Source organism: Myotis lucifugus, unplaced genomic scaffold (genome assembly GCF_000147115.1).
Source record: "Myotis lucifugus unplaced genomic scaffold, Myoluc2.0 scaffold_1, whole genome shotgun sequence".
Taxonomy (NCBI): domain Eukaryota; kingdom Metazoa; phylum Chordata; class Mammalia; order Chiroptera; family Vespertilionidae; genus Myotis; species Myotis lucifugus.
In genome coordinates, this window is record NW_005871049.1 from 31,973,440 (window position 1) to 31,989,516 (window position 16,077).

General features: G+C 44.5%; 1 protein-coding gene across 2 annotated transcripts in view; it reads right to left on the reverse strand.

The window, feature by feature from the left end:
• MFAP3L (microfibril associated protein 3 like) overlaps positions 1 to 16,077 on the reverse strand; it is a 39,422-nt gene that overhangs the window by 16,508 nt on the left and 6,837 nt on the right. The window contains exon 2 of one of the 2 annotated variants that reach the window (XM_023755609.1): positions 10,240 to 10,352. The exons of the other annotated variant lie outside the window; for it this stretch is intronic. The gene's annotated coding sequence lies outside the window, so the exon portion shown is untranslated. The remainder of the gene's footprint in view (positions 1 to 10,239; positions 10,353 to 16,077) is intronic. 2 annotated transcript variants of the gene reach the window in all.

Consider the following 16,077-nt stretch of genomic DNA (forward strand, 5'->3'; position numbering starts at 1 on the left):
AGTTCAGGCCTCCTTATCTTCTTACCAGAAATGGTGTGGTAGCCTTCTACAGGATCTGCCTTCCATCTCTCCCCAGCTCCCAATCCAATCCTATAACCATTCTACAGCACAAATTATATGGTGCCATTTCTTTACTTAGCAACCTTCAATGTCTTTGCACTGTCTGCATTATAGAACCTGAATTCCTTACCCTTTTTATTCACTCAAAAAATAATTATTGAACACCCACTATTAGGCAGACACTATTTTAGTCCTATAAATAGAAGAGTAGAGAAGACAGACCTTTCCTATTATGTGGAGATTATATTCTCGTGTGTGTGGGGGGGAAGCAAACAATAAATAAATGCCATGTGAATATAATTTCAACTAATGATGCATGCTTTGAAAAACACACCATGATGCACTTGAGTGATGAGTTAGGCAATTCAGGAGAACTGTACTGAGGAGGTAGCCCCTGAGCTGGGGTGCTTTAGGAATCAGCCACACCTAGACCTGGGAGAAGAGCATTCCAGGAAGAAGGAACATAAAAAGCAAACAAGTGACAAGATGGGTCATGGAAGTAGACAAGCTCAGTCCACCTAGGGCTTTGCAGGACAGAGTGAAGAGTTTGGATTTTACCTGACATTCATTGGGATCTTCCAATGAATATGACTCCAAAGAATGTGATTTATTTTTGAAAATCAACTTTACTGTGGTGTAACTTATAAACAATAAGTATATACCCATTTTGGGTGTGCATTTTAATGGGTTTTGACAAATTTATACACCAATGTAACTACTATAATAAAATGGAGGACGTTTCAATAACTACCCAAAATTATCCTGTATCCCTTCCCAGTTGTAGTTTTTACACTGATCCATTCTAATTATTATTATTATTTTAATATATTTTTTATTGATTTCAAAGAGAGGAAGAGAGAGGGAGCTAGAAACGTCAATGAGAGAGAACCATTGATTGGCTGCTTCCTGCATGCTCCCTACTGGGGATCAAGCCCACAACTGGGGCATGTGCCCTGACTGTGAATCGAACTGTGACCTCCTGGGTTCATGGCTTGATGCTCAACTTGAGCCACACCAGCCAGACTATTCCAGTTATTTTTGTGTATGGCATGAGGTATGGATTGAGGTTCATTCCCCCTCCCACTCTCAAATGAACATCCAGTTGTTTCAGCTCTGTTAGTAAAAAGACTATCTTTCTTTTCTTTTTTTTTTCTTTTTTGGTTAATCCTCACCCAAGGATATTTTCCCATTGATTTTTAGAGCAAGTGGAAGACAGAGGAAATGATAGAGAGAAATATCTATGTGAGAGAAACACATGGATTGGTTGCCTCCTGCACGCGCCCTAACCAGGGCCTGGGCCGGGGAGGAGCCTGCAACCGAGGTATGTGCCCTGGACCGGAATCGAACCAGGACCCTTCGGTCTGCAGGACAACGCTCTATCCACTGAGCCAAACCGGCTAGGGCAAAAAGACTATCCTTTCTACAATGGATTATGTTGCCTTCTTGTAAAAAAAAGAGAAGAGTCTATTTATAAATTCTTTATTCTGTTCCACTAATATTTATGTTTATCCTTATGCCAATACCGCACTGACCATACTATCTGCCTCATTTTTTTTTGGTATCTGCAGTGTCTGAAGTTGTCCTTGACACTTTCAATGCTCAATGAATTGCTGAATGAATGAATCTCTCTCCAAAGGCAGAAATTATTATTCTAATCCTGTAGACAATAAAAGTGAAGCGGTACTAGGGGTGAGGGTGATAAATTAGCTTTAGACCATAGATTAGTTCATTGAGAAAGAGGAGTTTTCTTAGCGCTCTAGACATCCACACTCCCGCCTAGACTAGGGTGCCTTCCTGCCCCAGGAAGGCCAGCACATTACTCCACCCACAGGAATCGTGTGGCTGAGGGAGATAGCACAGGCACCAGGCATGCCAGATACCCTGCTATGACTGTGTAAATGTTTTCCTTTACTTGGCCAAATGCAGGGTTTCCTTTGAACAGGGAGTTTGTAAATGTGAACTATTCGATACAGAATGGTTGTGAAGAGCATGGCCTCAGGTTTTAGATAGACTGGGCCAGGATCCTGGATCTAGCCACCTTTATCGGCTGTGTTTTTCTGGCCAAGTCCTTACCAAGTCCAGGGCAATTATAATGATTCAGGGCCAAATGGCCACAAAGCCTTTACATATTGCTCGGCTTGATAAACAGGAATTATCAACATAATGTACCAAGCATCCTTTATTGAAATCATGCTTCTCAAGTTGATTTTTATTTTATCCTTCAAATTGTATCACTTAAAAGACAGACCTTATTTTTGGTTTTGTTTAAGACATTATTGATTGCCATTCTACCACCAGAAAGAATTATAAGTGATTTTCAGCACTGGGTCCTTGTGCAGGACTCAAGTGTGAAAATGTATGAGTTGCCCCGTTGGGCAGACGCTGCAGTGAGCATATTACGGGTACTGTAGCTGGGGTCACTCATCTGGGACTCCCCGATGCGTAGGTCAGAGCAGATGCCCAACTAAATACCTTGGGAGGGAATGAGAGACAAGACAAAGTGGAGGATAGGTTCTAATAAATGTGCAGTAAGTATACTGCAGCATTTTCCCCACCCCCACAATTAAAGAGAATGTACCACATGGAAAGATCAAACTGATTAAAATGCATAACTCAAGAGCGGTTTTCAAACAAAGGCCAACCACCTTGGGTTATACTTTCAAACACATTGTGCTAGCAAGAAGAAAGAGAAGGGGATACTGCTTGCTGTTCTAGTTTATTTTAATAATGTCGGTAGGAGCTTTGGGCTAGAAACAAAGTAACCCTTTCTGAAGCTGCATCTAGTTCCCTCAGAGACCTTGAGATGTACCGAGAAAGATTGTCACTCGAATGCAAGAATTTCGGTTAGCAAACTCATTCCTCCCTCCCCCGATTCTCTCTCCTCCTTTTTCATTTTGAAAAGTTACTAAGATACAGAAAACATAATGTGTAATTTATAGGTTGTTTGTATCAAAGCATGTTTATCCTAAACCTCTCTGTGAACATTTATTTTTGAAAATCAAGCATTAAATTAACACTAATACATTAATCATTTTTGGTAAGACTCTACTATACCACACACCCTTCAGTTCATATGTATATTTTAAAGTATTTATTATGTGCTGGGCACATGGCCAGGGGTTTGGGGGTCGGTGGGTTGGGAGTCCTACAAAGCTCAATCAGACATAAGCTATGGCCATAACCCAGCATCCATTCCCAGCTCCACCTTCCCCTTCTCACGAATCCCACAGCTCAGAGGTCTTCTAATCTGCCCATGGCACTTGCAGCTTATACCAAACTTCGAACACTCTTCCCTGGCACGGGAGCTTGCCCTTGTCTTAATTTTGTCTTGAGGAAACATCTTCAATGATGAGAATAGCTCCTCGATTTAGAATTTCCCCAATACTGGGAGGCCACAGGAATGCTTGTGCACTTGCCTTAAGAAGCCACACTTATGTGGAATCTGATGGCAGTTGTTTACGACATCATGTCACTTTGGACACTGGGGAAATAGCCTACAAATAAATGTACTTTGTTCAGCTTGTCAGATTTTACAGACCGAATTATGAAAAGTTCAGTTAATCACACTCTACAGCATTGTGAAAGACATGTCAGCCACTAAGGAACCAACCTCGAGGACTATAATCCGGCAGCTCGAAATGCAGTCCTTCAAAATACCAAGAACCAAGGCCACCAATTCCAAAACCAGGGTTTCACAGAAGCAACAATGGACAAATTGTTAAGCTTTGTGTGTTAGGGAAAACTTTCACAGAATGTTTCTATAATTAAAATAAAAGAGAAAATATGTAGCAAACATCAAATGTCCTTTCTTTTCCTTACCTCCCAACAAATGAATTTTATCTAAAAATGTTTAACAATATGCTTTGTTGAATCTTATTTTTTGTTTGTTTCTTTACCAGTAATAAAACATTGACCATGTATTTCTGGAGTTGGGAGGAAAAGGGCCCCTTGTTTAAGGGTGTTTTGAACTAAATGAATATACATTATTGTTTTTTCTTGGCAGTGTCCATGCTGGCATTTTCCCATCAACTATGATGAATAATTTTATAGTTACACAACTGGATTTTCTCACAACATCTACGGAGAGTTTCCACTCTTCTCACTTGTGCATAAATGATGCCACAACCACAAGGCTGCCTTTTAGTTTAAGACATTCTCACAGGGTTTCTACTCCTGAAGCAAGAAGGGGAAATTCCAACTTCATGTGAAATGGAGAGAGGCACTGAAATACTCATTATGTCATAAATGCTAACTTCTCAAAATTGGTAGCCACCTAATTATGGATATATTTCTTCAACTTCCTTTCCCACATATCATAATTAATGAAAACTATACACATTTGTCTTTTTTAAAAAATAATTTTCTTTTGCAATTTTTAAGAAAAATGTGCCAACAAAATTCTCACTAGCCCATTATTTCTCCCCTAACTTCTTTCAAGATCAGCATATGCTGAGTTTTAAAGTGATGTCTGAATATGGACTATGGGAACTCCAAATCAAAGGTCAAGAAATTTATAGGAGAAGAATGTTCCTGTAGCAATTACTGCCGTCTAGAATCAAATCATTTAAGTGCTAAATCAGCTAAGTGTTAGCTCAGTGTCCAAAGTCATATTACAGAAAGAGATTCATACTGTCCATTTTCTTTCCTATCCATGTTCAAGAATCTATTTGTGTAGAGATTCTTTTTCTTTTTTAAATCCTCACCCGAGGATATTTTTCCATTGATTTTTAGAAAGAGTGGGAGGGAGGGAGAAAGGGAGGGGGGAGAAAGAGAAAGAGAAAGAGCATCAATGTGAGAAAGACACATTGATTGGTTGCCTCCCACACATGTCCTGAAGGGGGCCCTGCGGATCAGACCCTTGACCCAGGTACGTGCCCTTGACTGGGAATGGAACCCATGACCCTTTGGCGTGCAGGCTGACACTAACCACTTAGACACACTGGCCAGGGTTGTGTAGAGATTCTTGATACTTCTAATCACACAAAGGTAATTCCTGACCTAGATGGCAAATGTGATCATTACACAAAAGTATGGAAGAGCATCGTTTTTACTTTTAGAAGCATCCAGACAGATCAGTTCAATCCAAATCAACACACATTTTTAAAAAATATTTTTTAATTGATTTCATAGAGGAAGGGAGAGGGAGAGATAGAAACATCAGTGATGGGAGAGAATCATCGATGGGCTGCCTCCTGCACTCCCCCCACTGGGGATCAAGTCCACAATCCCGGCATGTGCCTGACCGGGAATCGAACCATGACCTCCTGGTTCATAGGTTGATGCTCAACCACTGAACCACGCTGGCGGGGCCAGATCAATACACATTAACTAAGAAATTTCCCTCTGTCAGGCACAATGCCAGGGGTAAGGAAAACAAAGGTAAGACATAGTCCTATACTTATCATCCAAGAATCTGAGAGAGGAGAGAGAAAAGTAAAATAACAATCATAACACAGTGTGGTGACTGCCCCATCAAGGAGGTGCCAGATAAGAAGATATAGATAAGAAGACCCAAGTGGCCTGGGGTCCAGGAAGAACTTCCTAGAAGACGTGACCATTTAGTTTAATTTTCAAGGATTTCACCAAGTACAACACGGAAGGGAAGCTGACTCAAAAAGAGGAAGAGCATATTCCAAGAAATGGTGATTAGCGAGAATCTGGCATAATTGGGGAAATGTATGTAATTAGGCACCGTGTATAGTGTGCAGAAGGGAGGGGAAGCGACCGGAAACGAGGCTGGTCCAGATAAGGAAGGAATGGTATGAAATACCGAGGATGGGGCGTACCCACAGGTCTTGAAAGGGGGCGGTGACATGGCCAGTTTTGTTTTTAGAAAGATCACCTTGTTCATAGTGTGGCTGGTGAGGTAGAGATGGCTAGGAGCCTACAACAATATCCAGGAAGGAAAGGGAAAGCAGAGGGGCCTGAACTAAAAGCAGTGGGGAAGGAAGACATAGGCAGATCCTGAAGAGGAAGAGGAATTAGAATATATAAGACTTAATGACTGGCTGACTGCAGAGCAGGTTAAGGTAACACCAGACTTCCCGAGTGGCGGGGCCTATGGCTATACAGACAGCTCTCTGCAGAGAGGAGTGCCTCGTGTGTCCAGAACCAATGCCTGGCACTGAAAGTGGAATGCACATAAGTACACGAATGAGCAATTTCACCTAACAGCTCCCTTGGGCAGCACTGCACAGGCGCTGCTGCACTTGGAGGAGGGCCTGCCAGCTGCCGGTGGCCAAGCAGACCATGGTGGCTCCTGCCTGGTCCACTCGCCTCTCTCTCCAGAACCCCTGACTGATGGATGGAATCATGATGACCAGCAGCAACAGCGCCTCTTACATCTATGAATTGTCACCAATGGAGAGCTACGTGGCAGGCAGCATATCATGGGAGGAACTAGGACCTGTCTTAGGAAAATAGTCACTCCCTAGGAGGAACAAGAGACCAAGAGAAGGTGACCTCATAGCATTCTTCGTACACCCTTTCCTTTAACTGTGTGGTATTAGGATGATTTAGATAGTTAACGGGGAGAACGAAATATATCCCCTGTCTTGCTGGACTGTTGTGAATGACCACCAGAGGAGCTCTTTAAGCTTAATGAATAATTTAGAAAGAGCTAGAACAAAAGATCTCATTCTATTCTATCGACTACCCAGTGATGGCGAACCTATGACATGCGCGTCGGAGGTGACACGCGAACTCATTTTTTTGGTTGATTTTTCTTTGTTAAATGGCATTTAAATATATAAAATAAATATCAAAAATATAAGCCTTTGTTTTACTATGGTTGCAAATATCAAAAAATTTCTATATGTGACACGGCACCAGAGTTAAGTTAGGGTTTTTCAAAATGCTGACACGCTGAGCTCAAAAGGTTCGCCATCACAGGACTACACTAATGTTAAAGCATGTGCAGAATTTTATGCTGCTATTTTTGATACGCAAAAGGCACATACTTTTCAAAAAACTGATCTGTTTTAAGACACTGATTTTCAAACCTAAAAATGAACTATTGGCTCAGATACCATCTTTCTGGTACTTAATTTTTGATGGTGCAAAATATTAAGAAACCATTTCTGGATCTTCATCATATTTTTCCCTCATGTGGAATGTTTTTCTGATTAAAAGTAAGAATGATATAAAATAAAGCTCTCAGAAATAAAATGACTATAAAAGGAGAAGAGGAAAGAAGATATTAAAGGCTTTCCTCTACAAATAAAATGATTATCATTAAGCCAGATAAAATAGGTCTACCATAGATATTTGTTTACAAAACTAGAATTTGAGTATGAAAAAAAACTCGGATTTTTTTCATAGGTTTTTCTTTATACAATATTAGAAAGGGAGGCCCAGCCCTGGCCAGTGTGCCAAAGCGGTTAGAGTGTCGCCCCGAGCACCGAAGGCTCTCGAGTTCGATTACCTGGGTTGCAAGTTTGATCCTCAGCCCTAGACAGGGCATGTGTAAGAGGCAACCAATCAGTGTGCCTCTCTCACATAGATGTGTCCCTCTCCCTCACCCCCACTCCCTCCCACTCTCTAAGATCAATGGAAAAATATATCCTCCAGTGAGGATTAACAAAAATAAAAAAGAAAGGCCCAGAGAACGTAAGCAATTACCAAGAGTCCCAGGATAGAACCAGGATACAAAGTTCCTGCCCAGACGGGGTCTGATATTACATTAAAATTTCTCGCCACATAGGCAATGTTTACGTGGCTCTAACAGTTGAGACATGCAATGAGGGCTATTCTAATCAGGTATATCTTTTAGAAGAGTTTATTGATGTTTTAGTGTGTATTTATTTCTTCGAATTCTCATTCTAAATGAGTTGCCTGAAATAGTTTTGGGCCCAATTAATGTAAATCCTTAATTGATCAGAGAGATGTTTCCTCAGAAGCCTGATGGTCCAGGAAATAAATCAAACCTGGGAACGGAATACAAATGGGATAGAAGCACTGGCGGATGGTGACTTTATGCTGCCCAAGCGAATCCCCCAAACACATAACCATGTAGATGAAAAGGCTGGCAATGCTGTCTTAACATTTTTTTCATCTCTATCACCATCATTACCAGATTCTCTAGTCCACCCAAAGCTGGTTCAGAAGCCTCTCTAGCTGTTTCTGTCCTGCTTGGCCAGTCTTTTCCACTACATAGTTTTTCAGCATCTCCCCAGCATCTTAAAAAAGAAAGTGTCCCCACCCCAAAGAAAAGAGTGTCTTTTCAAAATGTTCTCCCTACTCATTTATTAGAGTACTAGAGGCCCAATGCACAAAATTCATGCAAGAGTAGGCCTTCCTTCCCCTGGCTGCCGGCACCAGCTTCCTTCTGGCACCTGGAACCCGGGCTTCCCTCCGGCTGCCAGCAGGCACTCAGGACCCAGGCTTCCCTCACAGCCCCGGCTTCATCTGGAAGGACATCCGGTCTAATTAGCATATTATACTTTTATTATTATAGATGTATATAGGGAGATTAAAATGTTCATTTATAGTCCAGTTTCTATTACCTGCTAACCTATAGCACTACTTCTGCCAATTTTCAATTCTTGCTTTAATTTCATTGCGGGCCCATTTCCCAAGATCTTGATGTATCTAATACATAAGCACCTAAATCCAGAGTAAAGCCAGGTAGGAGCTGAGGGATCCCTGGAAGCCTGCACATCTCAATGAGTCAGAACTCACCTCTGGCTGGGAAGATGGCCGGAGCGTCCCATGCATCAGGGAGCTATTTTATTAAAGTGCTGGCCCCTTGCTGCCTGCCTGCAAGTCCAGGTAGGCCAGCACTCTGCCTGGATGGAGGAGGCAACCCCATGCCCCCCCCCACCTCCCCCCGCCCCAACCTGGGCAGTCTGCAGAATACACAGGTCTATAAATCAGAGAGCAATATTCTTACCATGCCTTCCTAAATATGATTCATGGCCTGATGCAACTGTGAGTTTACATTTTTTGCAGATTCTGGCACACTTTGCAAACTCTTAAGCCTTGATAGTGAAAGTGCCTTTCTCAAACCCTCTCCCCCGCATTTGATTATACACAGATGGCTTCCGATGGCTTCCCATCAGCCAAACACAGAGCACTTGTCGGAGCGCAGTTCTTCATAGGAACACTCTTAAAAAGGTTGGTTATTATGTGGTGGGACTTCCCATGATAAAGCTATCTCATTATTGAGTGTGAAGGATCCTATCCTATATAATAAAGAGGTAATATGCAAATTGACCCTCACTCCATCACAAAGATGGTTGCACCCACAACAGAGGCAGGGTTCCCATAACACAAGATGACTGCGCCCACAGTAGAGGCAGGGTTCCCATAACGAGCCATAACAAGCGATCAGCAGGGACCTGAGGCTGTGTGGCGCCGGGCTGGGGGATCTGAGGCTGCGCCTCCCCCGCCCGGCAGTGCTTTGACAGGGGACCTCAGGCTGCGGCCCCTGCCCCGGCGCTGGGCTGGGGAACCTCAGGCCATGCCCTCTGCTCTGGCACCAGGCTGGGGGACCTGAGGCTGCGCCCCCTGCCCGGCACCAGGCCGGGGGACCTGAGGCTGCACCCCCCCACCCAGTGGGGCTTGACAGGGGCCCTGAGGCTGCGCCCCCTGCCTGGCGCCAGGCTGGGGGACCTGAGGCTGTGCCCCCATCCGGTGGGGCTTGTCGGGGGTGGGACCGGCCAGGTCTGGATCTCGCCCAATAGGGGTGGGGCTGGCCGGGTCTGGGGCTCGCGCGATTTCAAGGTGCACACGGGTGGGCAGGGACTTGACTCTGGGTCCCGCAGCATGCCCCAGACTCTGACAGGAGGAAGATTTTCATATACTAATTTTCTTTCATCTCTGACACTTCTATTATAGAGAAAGGGCAAATAGCAGTATTAAAATATTTCCTCTAATTAATTCCCTTTTACTGTGCACGAATTTCATGCACTGGGCCACTAGTAGTATTAATAAGTGCCTAACCAAGACAGAGAGTAGCAATAGGAACAGCCAGTGTTCCAAGTGACAACTACAAGTCTCCCTGTGGCCTAGGAGCTGAGATCAGAATTAGGGTGGAATTAAGTTCCTGAGATAGAACATGGGATGGGCCCTAAGGTTAAGATCAAGAACAGAAATTTGGAGGTGAGGTGTGAAGAGAGGACCAGTTTAGCCTTTTAGGATTAAGACCTACTAGCTCCTTTCCTCAGTTTTTCCACTTACTAGGAAATGGCCTCTGGCAGTTAGCTGATCCTCGGAGCCACAGACCCTTCTCTTTCTTAGGTCCCTTCCAAATCTACCATTCTGTGACCACACAGCCAGGGGTGTGACTGCAGCTGGTGAAGGAAAGAAATGGCGAGGTGAGGAGAGAAGAGGGAAAGAGCAAGGGGGTTGTTCATATTCAGATAAAGATCCCACTACAGAGACTTCAACCAGGGCGAAGTACTGTGATTGCCAAGCCATCTGTGACTTGATGGATGGCCCAGGAGCCAGCTTGTATACCATACTGTACAAGGGAACTTGTTCTCCATAGAAAAAGCACCCTCTTGTGTATTCCTTACATCCTGGACAGTATGATGAGGGAGAAAACAGACCCATGCTTCCAAAGCCTTTGGACCCCCTGCCCCCACCCCCAGCCGCAACCTCCAGCTGTCCTCAGCATACTACAGAGGTGAATCAGCTCAGATTCCTTTAGGGCAGCGGTTCTCAATCTGTGGGTCGCGACCCCTTTGGCGGTCGAACGACCCTTTCACAGGGGTCGCCTAAGACCATCCTGCATATCAGATATTTACATTACGATTCTTAACAGTAGCAACATTACAGTTACGAAGTAGCAACGAAAATAATTTTATAGTTGGGTCACAACATGAGGAACTGTATGGGTCACAACATGAGGGCCAGAAGGTTGAGAACCACTGCTTTAGGGCTTAAGGTAGGCAGGATGGGCCTGCTGCTAGGCTGCCACGCACAGATGGACTCTCCTCACGGCTATTGATGCAGGCCTCTCCCTTCAACCCCACTCTTGGGGCAGCTCAGTACAAGGACCTTGCTACCTGGAGATGATCACCCTAGCACCTGTGGCCACGCCACTTACCCAACCTTTCCTCTTCAGACCAAGGACCACAAGGATCTTTGCTGTACCACTGAGAGGCTGATGATTATCACAACCCTCATCTGGGGCCTTGAAATTTCACTTGATAATTCACTACAGAGTAGTCTTGTGTCTGCTCTTACAACTTGAGGTATAATTTTTATCATGAAAATTCCCTTATAACAAAATGTGGTCGGTGCTCAAATATTTGTTGGCTGTGCTAGGCAGGAGGCGTGAATGACTTTTCTTTTTTTGAATGATTAGTAACAATATGTGCATGGGGAATGCCTCAAAGAAAATTAAAACAAAACACTAACACTTTAGTTATTACAATCTACATTTGCAACGGTTCCTCACTCCAGGGTAAAAGCTAGAGAAGGCCCTTCCATGGTCTCTAGGATATTTGGTGTCTGGCTGCCTCGCAGTATTCATTTCTCACTTCCCGCCAGCCACACTGGGCTCTGCCAATCTTAGAATATGCCTCATACACTGGAACCCTTGCACTTGCTATTCCTTCATTTGGAAGCAGTGCCCCTGGTACTTACAAGACTCACTCCCACACTTCCTTTCTGACTCCTCGGGGCCCAGCTCAAATGACACCTCAGCAGGCCCTCCTTAGTCATCTTATATAGAACTAGATAGAGGCTGGTGCATGAAATCTGTGCACAGGGTGGGGGGGGGGGTGCCTTAGCCCAGTCTGCGTCCTCTCACAATCTGGGACTCCTCAGGTAGGGTCCCTAGGCCTGGCTGGCGATCAGGGCCTATCAGAGCTTTCCTTCCCCTGGCTGCCAGCAGCTGGCCCCGCCCCCGCCGCTGCCACTGCTTGCCATCTGTGCGGCGCTGCCCCCCCTCCCCCACCACTGGTCGCCTTCCTCTGCAGGTGACAGACATGGGGTGCTATCGCTTGGCTGGCCTGAGCCTCCCTCTACAGGGCGATCACTGGCCAGCCCTGCACACCTGCCACAGTGTTGCTGGCTGGTGGCCTGGGCCTCCCTCTGTGGCTGCCAGCCGGGGGGCCTCACCCACCTGGCCGGGGCTCCATGATTGATCACCAAGCAGAGAGTGGCCTGGGCCTCCCTCTTTGGGGTGATCGAGGAGGCCCCCTCCTCTCCCCTCCCCCAAATAGATCGCCCTGCTGGCCAGTGGCCTGGGCCTCCCTCTTTGGGGCACTTGATCAGGGAGCCCTCCCATTGATCACCCTGCAGAGGGTGGCCTGGGCCTCCCTCTGCGGGGCCATCTTGGGGCGATGGCAGGGCCCCCTGACCAATCGCATTGTACTCGCCTTGGCTGGTCTGGCGCCAGTGTGTGTCATAGGATTGTCGTCCAGAAGATGGTCTGGATGGTCATTCTGCTGTTCGGTCATTCAGTTGATTTGCATATTACACTTTTATTATTATAGATAGTGGGCCCTACCCCATCACCCGCTGTCCACGTTTACCCTGCCCTTTTCTACCATGTATGTGTGCACGTGTCTGCCCCTGCGAAGATATAAGTTCCCAGAGGGCTGGGCTTCTGTTGCAGTAGACACTCTTCACTGTCATGTCCCCATGTCTGGAGACGTGCTTTGCACATAGCCAAGTACCTGAACTTATATTACTTCTGGGCCCTTTCATTTAGACATATTACTAATTTACCGGGCAGCTACATTTGCCCTGCATTTCTGACAAATTCCACCCATTTCTTAGAAAATCTAGGTAAATATTCTCGAGGACAAAACTAACTTTAAAATATCAACAAAGATTTCTCTAAAAGTCAGTCTTGGGAAATGCACCTTATCCTAATATGAGCCGTGACAGCTGTGGTGTTCCAAACTCGGCCCTGGGAGCGAGGCTCAGGGAGCGTGGAAGGAGGCTGTGGGAATCCAGCCTGTCCTTGGACTCTGGCTGTGGTCTGAGATGAGTTAAGTTTGTGGGGAATAATTCCTAAGCCTGTGTAGGTTCTGATGAGCTGCCCTAAGATGTGTCACTCTGTTAGGCAGATTATTCTGAGCTAGAAACAGTCACGGTCCAGCAGGATCAGGAAGACCCTCTGGCCTTCCCCTTACTGCCTAAAAGAATTTAAGCTAGAATACCTGCTTCAGGAAGGCACAATCTTCATAGATAACTATAGTTTAACCTGATCTAGGAGTCGTAACAGGGAGGAACCCAGCAAAGCTATTTCATTAAAGTCCACCCAGTGTCTTTGATTCACGAGGGCCCAACAAATATTTGTTTACTAAACATTAACTCTTTTCATCTCCCTGTGACCTGCTTAATTCCCTTTAAAGTCCTAGCCCCCCTCTTCCCCCTCCTTAATCCAGAATGACATCTATACCTCAGGTTGCCTTACTGTCCTAGGAATTTTCTTGCTTGTGTGAATTCCCTGTGAGCACTTTGCAAATTTGATTTTCTCCTGCCAATCTGCCTTATGTCATTTTAATGATTCGACCAGTCAGAAGAACTAACAGGGAAAGAAAGGGGAAAGTTTCCCCATCCCCCAAAATATACATTCTTCCCACTGTTGAAATGAAAAGCAACTGCCTACTTAATTTAGATTTTAAAATGTCAAAACCAATCTGCATTCCTTGTCTCTTTGGCTCTATGATTGGGGCCATTCAGAGCCACAGTTCAGATCTGGATCACCCGGGGTTTGTTCTATCAGAATAAAGTTTCATCTACTTGAAAAAAATATGCTCTATAACTGGAGAGGGTAGTTTAAAAAGCTTTAGTGTTGTTTTTTTTTTGAATATATTTTATTGATTTTTTTACAGAGAGGAAGGGAGAGGGATAGAGAGTTAGAAACATCGATGAGAGAGAAACATCGATGAGAGAGAAACATCGATTCAGCTGCCTCCTGCACACTCCCTACTGGGCATGTGCCCGCAACCAAGGTACATGCCCTTGACCGGAATCGAACCTGGGACCCTTCAGTCCGCAGGCTGACGCTCTATCCACTGAGCCAAACTGGTTAGGGCAAGTGTGTTGTTTTTTTAGTTTCCTTTCTCTACCAGCCCATTATCACAAAGTGGAATTGCATAATGAGCATTTCTCCAAATCACTCATGCCAAATATTTTTAACGGACATTCACTAAGAACTGGATCCTCTTGAAAAACAGACCAAAAGGGGCTCTTTAATTTACATTCTACTCGATTTGATTCTTACTATGAGCATGAGACAATGTCCCTTATGTTCCCCTAGCATTTTTGGTTTACATAACACCATCGCAGAAGTTATGCCTTCTGGGTCTTACCACTGTCTCAGGACACACGCAGGCTTATGTGTTTCTATCCATCATGCACTGAAAAGAGCAGAGGCCAAGCCACCAACCCTCGTAGAAACACATCTGACTCAGTCCAGGACTCTAGCTATCTGCATGCAGTTATCAGTGAGGAACACCACAGCTTGCGCACCTCCAAACTGTCATAATTATTATTTTTAAAAAAGAATTAAAAATATTGTGATTATTTATCATTTTAAAAAGTATTGTTTTAATATTTGTACAAAGAGCAATACTTTAGTGCATATTCTAAGATCACCCTTTCCCCCAAGTCAAGTGGTTTTCAATGTGACAATGGGAAATATACTAAACGAAACATCAGAAGATAGTTGAAAATGTAGATTCGAGGGTTTCCACAGAGAACTTTTGAAGGAAGATTTGCTTTCCTATCACTTTTGATGGGAAAAGGCCCTGTTAGGCTGAGCACACTTTCCAGGTGTTCTCAATCATTTCTCAGCTGGGCAGTCAGATTCATGCAAGCGAGGAAAACAATTAGGAGCCAGTCATATCAATTAATTGAACTCAAAGTATTTATGAGGCTACTATTATCAATTTAGTACCAATTCCTGTGGGAATTAAAAAACTTGTTATTTTTTTAATCCTCACCTGAGGACATGTTTGTGTGTGTGTGTGTGTTTTAATGAGAGAGAGAGAGAGAGAGAGAGAGAGATCAGTTGCCTCCCATACGTGCCCCAATGACAGGGAATCAAACCTGTGACCTTGATGTGTACAGGGATGATGCTCCAACTAACTGAGCCACACTGGCCAGGGCAGATTAAACACCAGGTCTTTACCCTAGAGGTGTCTAGAATTTTGATGATATCTGCATATGAAGTCACATATAATTAAGCACCAAACTGGGTAAATACCACAGAAATTCAGTGGAGGGCTAGCTGGAAAGGTCACAGAATGTTCCTGGGGTTGACCAAGTCCTGAAAGATGAATAAAGGTGATAGGGCAGTTTAGACAAGCAAGGGGGAAACAAACATGGCATGCCAATTAAGAATAAAAACCTGTTACAGCATCTTTTAGCAAGGCCCATCTCTAGAACGCTATTGGATATTAGGCACCCCTCCAGAAATTCTATTAATAAGAGGCCTCTAGGGGCTCTTAGGAGAAACAATAAAAAAGACTTTGGGATACATGATCCATTACTTAGGAAGTAAAAACTACCACCCCAGTAAAGAAGGGGAGATAGATGGCCATAACCTGGAGGTGGGGATGAGATGTCCTATGAAGGCAGGAAAGGACCAGAAATCCACTATAAGTCCTGGGTTCGGATGTACTGGGGAGAAATGCTCAGCCTCCAGTAAAGCAAAGGATTGGTGATACTCAAATATTTTCGTTAATTTCAAGTTCCTCAAAAGTGTTTTAGAAAGGAGAAAAACGTTCGGAAGTCTAACAGGAGCTAGACTCACTCAGTGACCAAGTAATCTAGGCTTGAACCAACCTTCAGGGGGAAAAACTTTCCCTCCCACTTGAGACTGGCTGCAGGAATGACAAAAAGATGGCTGGGAGAGAGCAAGAGCGGAAGTGCAGACTGCCCAGTAACATGGCAAAGCAGCGCAGCCCACCCTTTCCCTAGGGTAGCAGAAATTTACAAAACAAACTTAGCAATAGCAGCTGAGCAGCAAGAAACATCAATAGTTACTACAAGGCTTGGGTGACTCTTGGAGCCGAACAGTGACTCTTGGAGCCAAACACTAATGCAGTT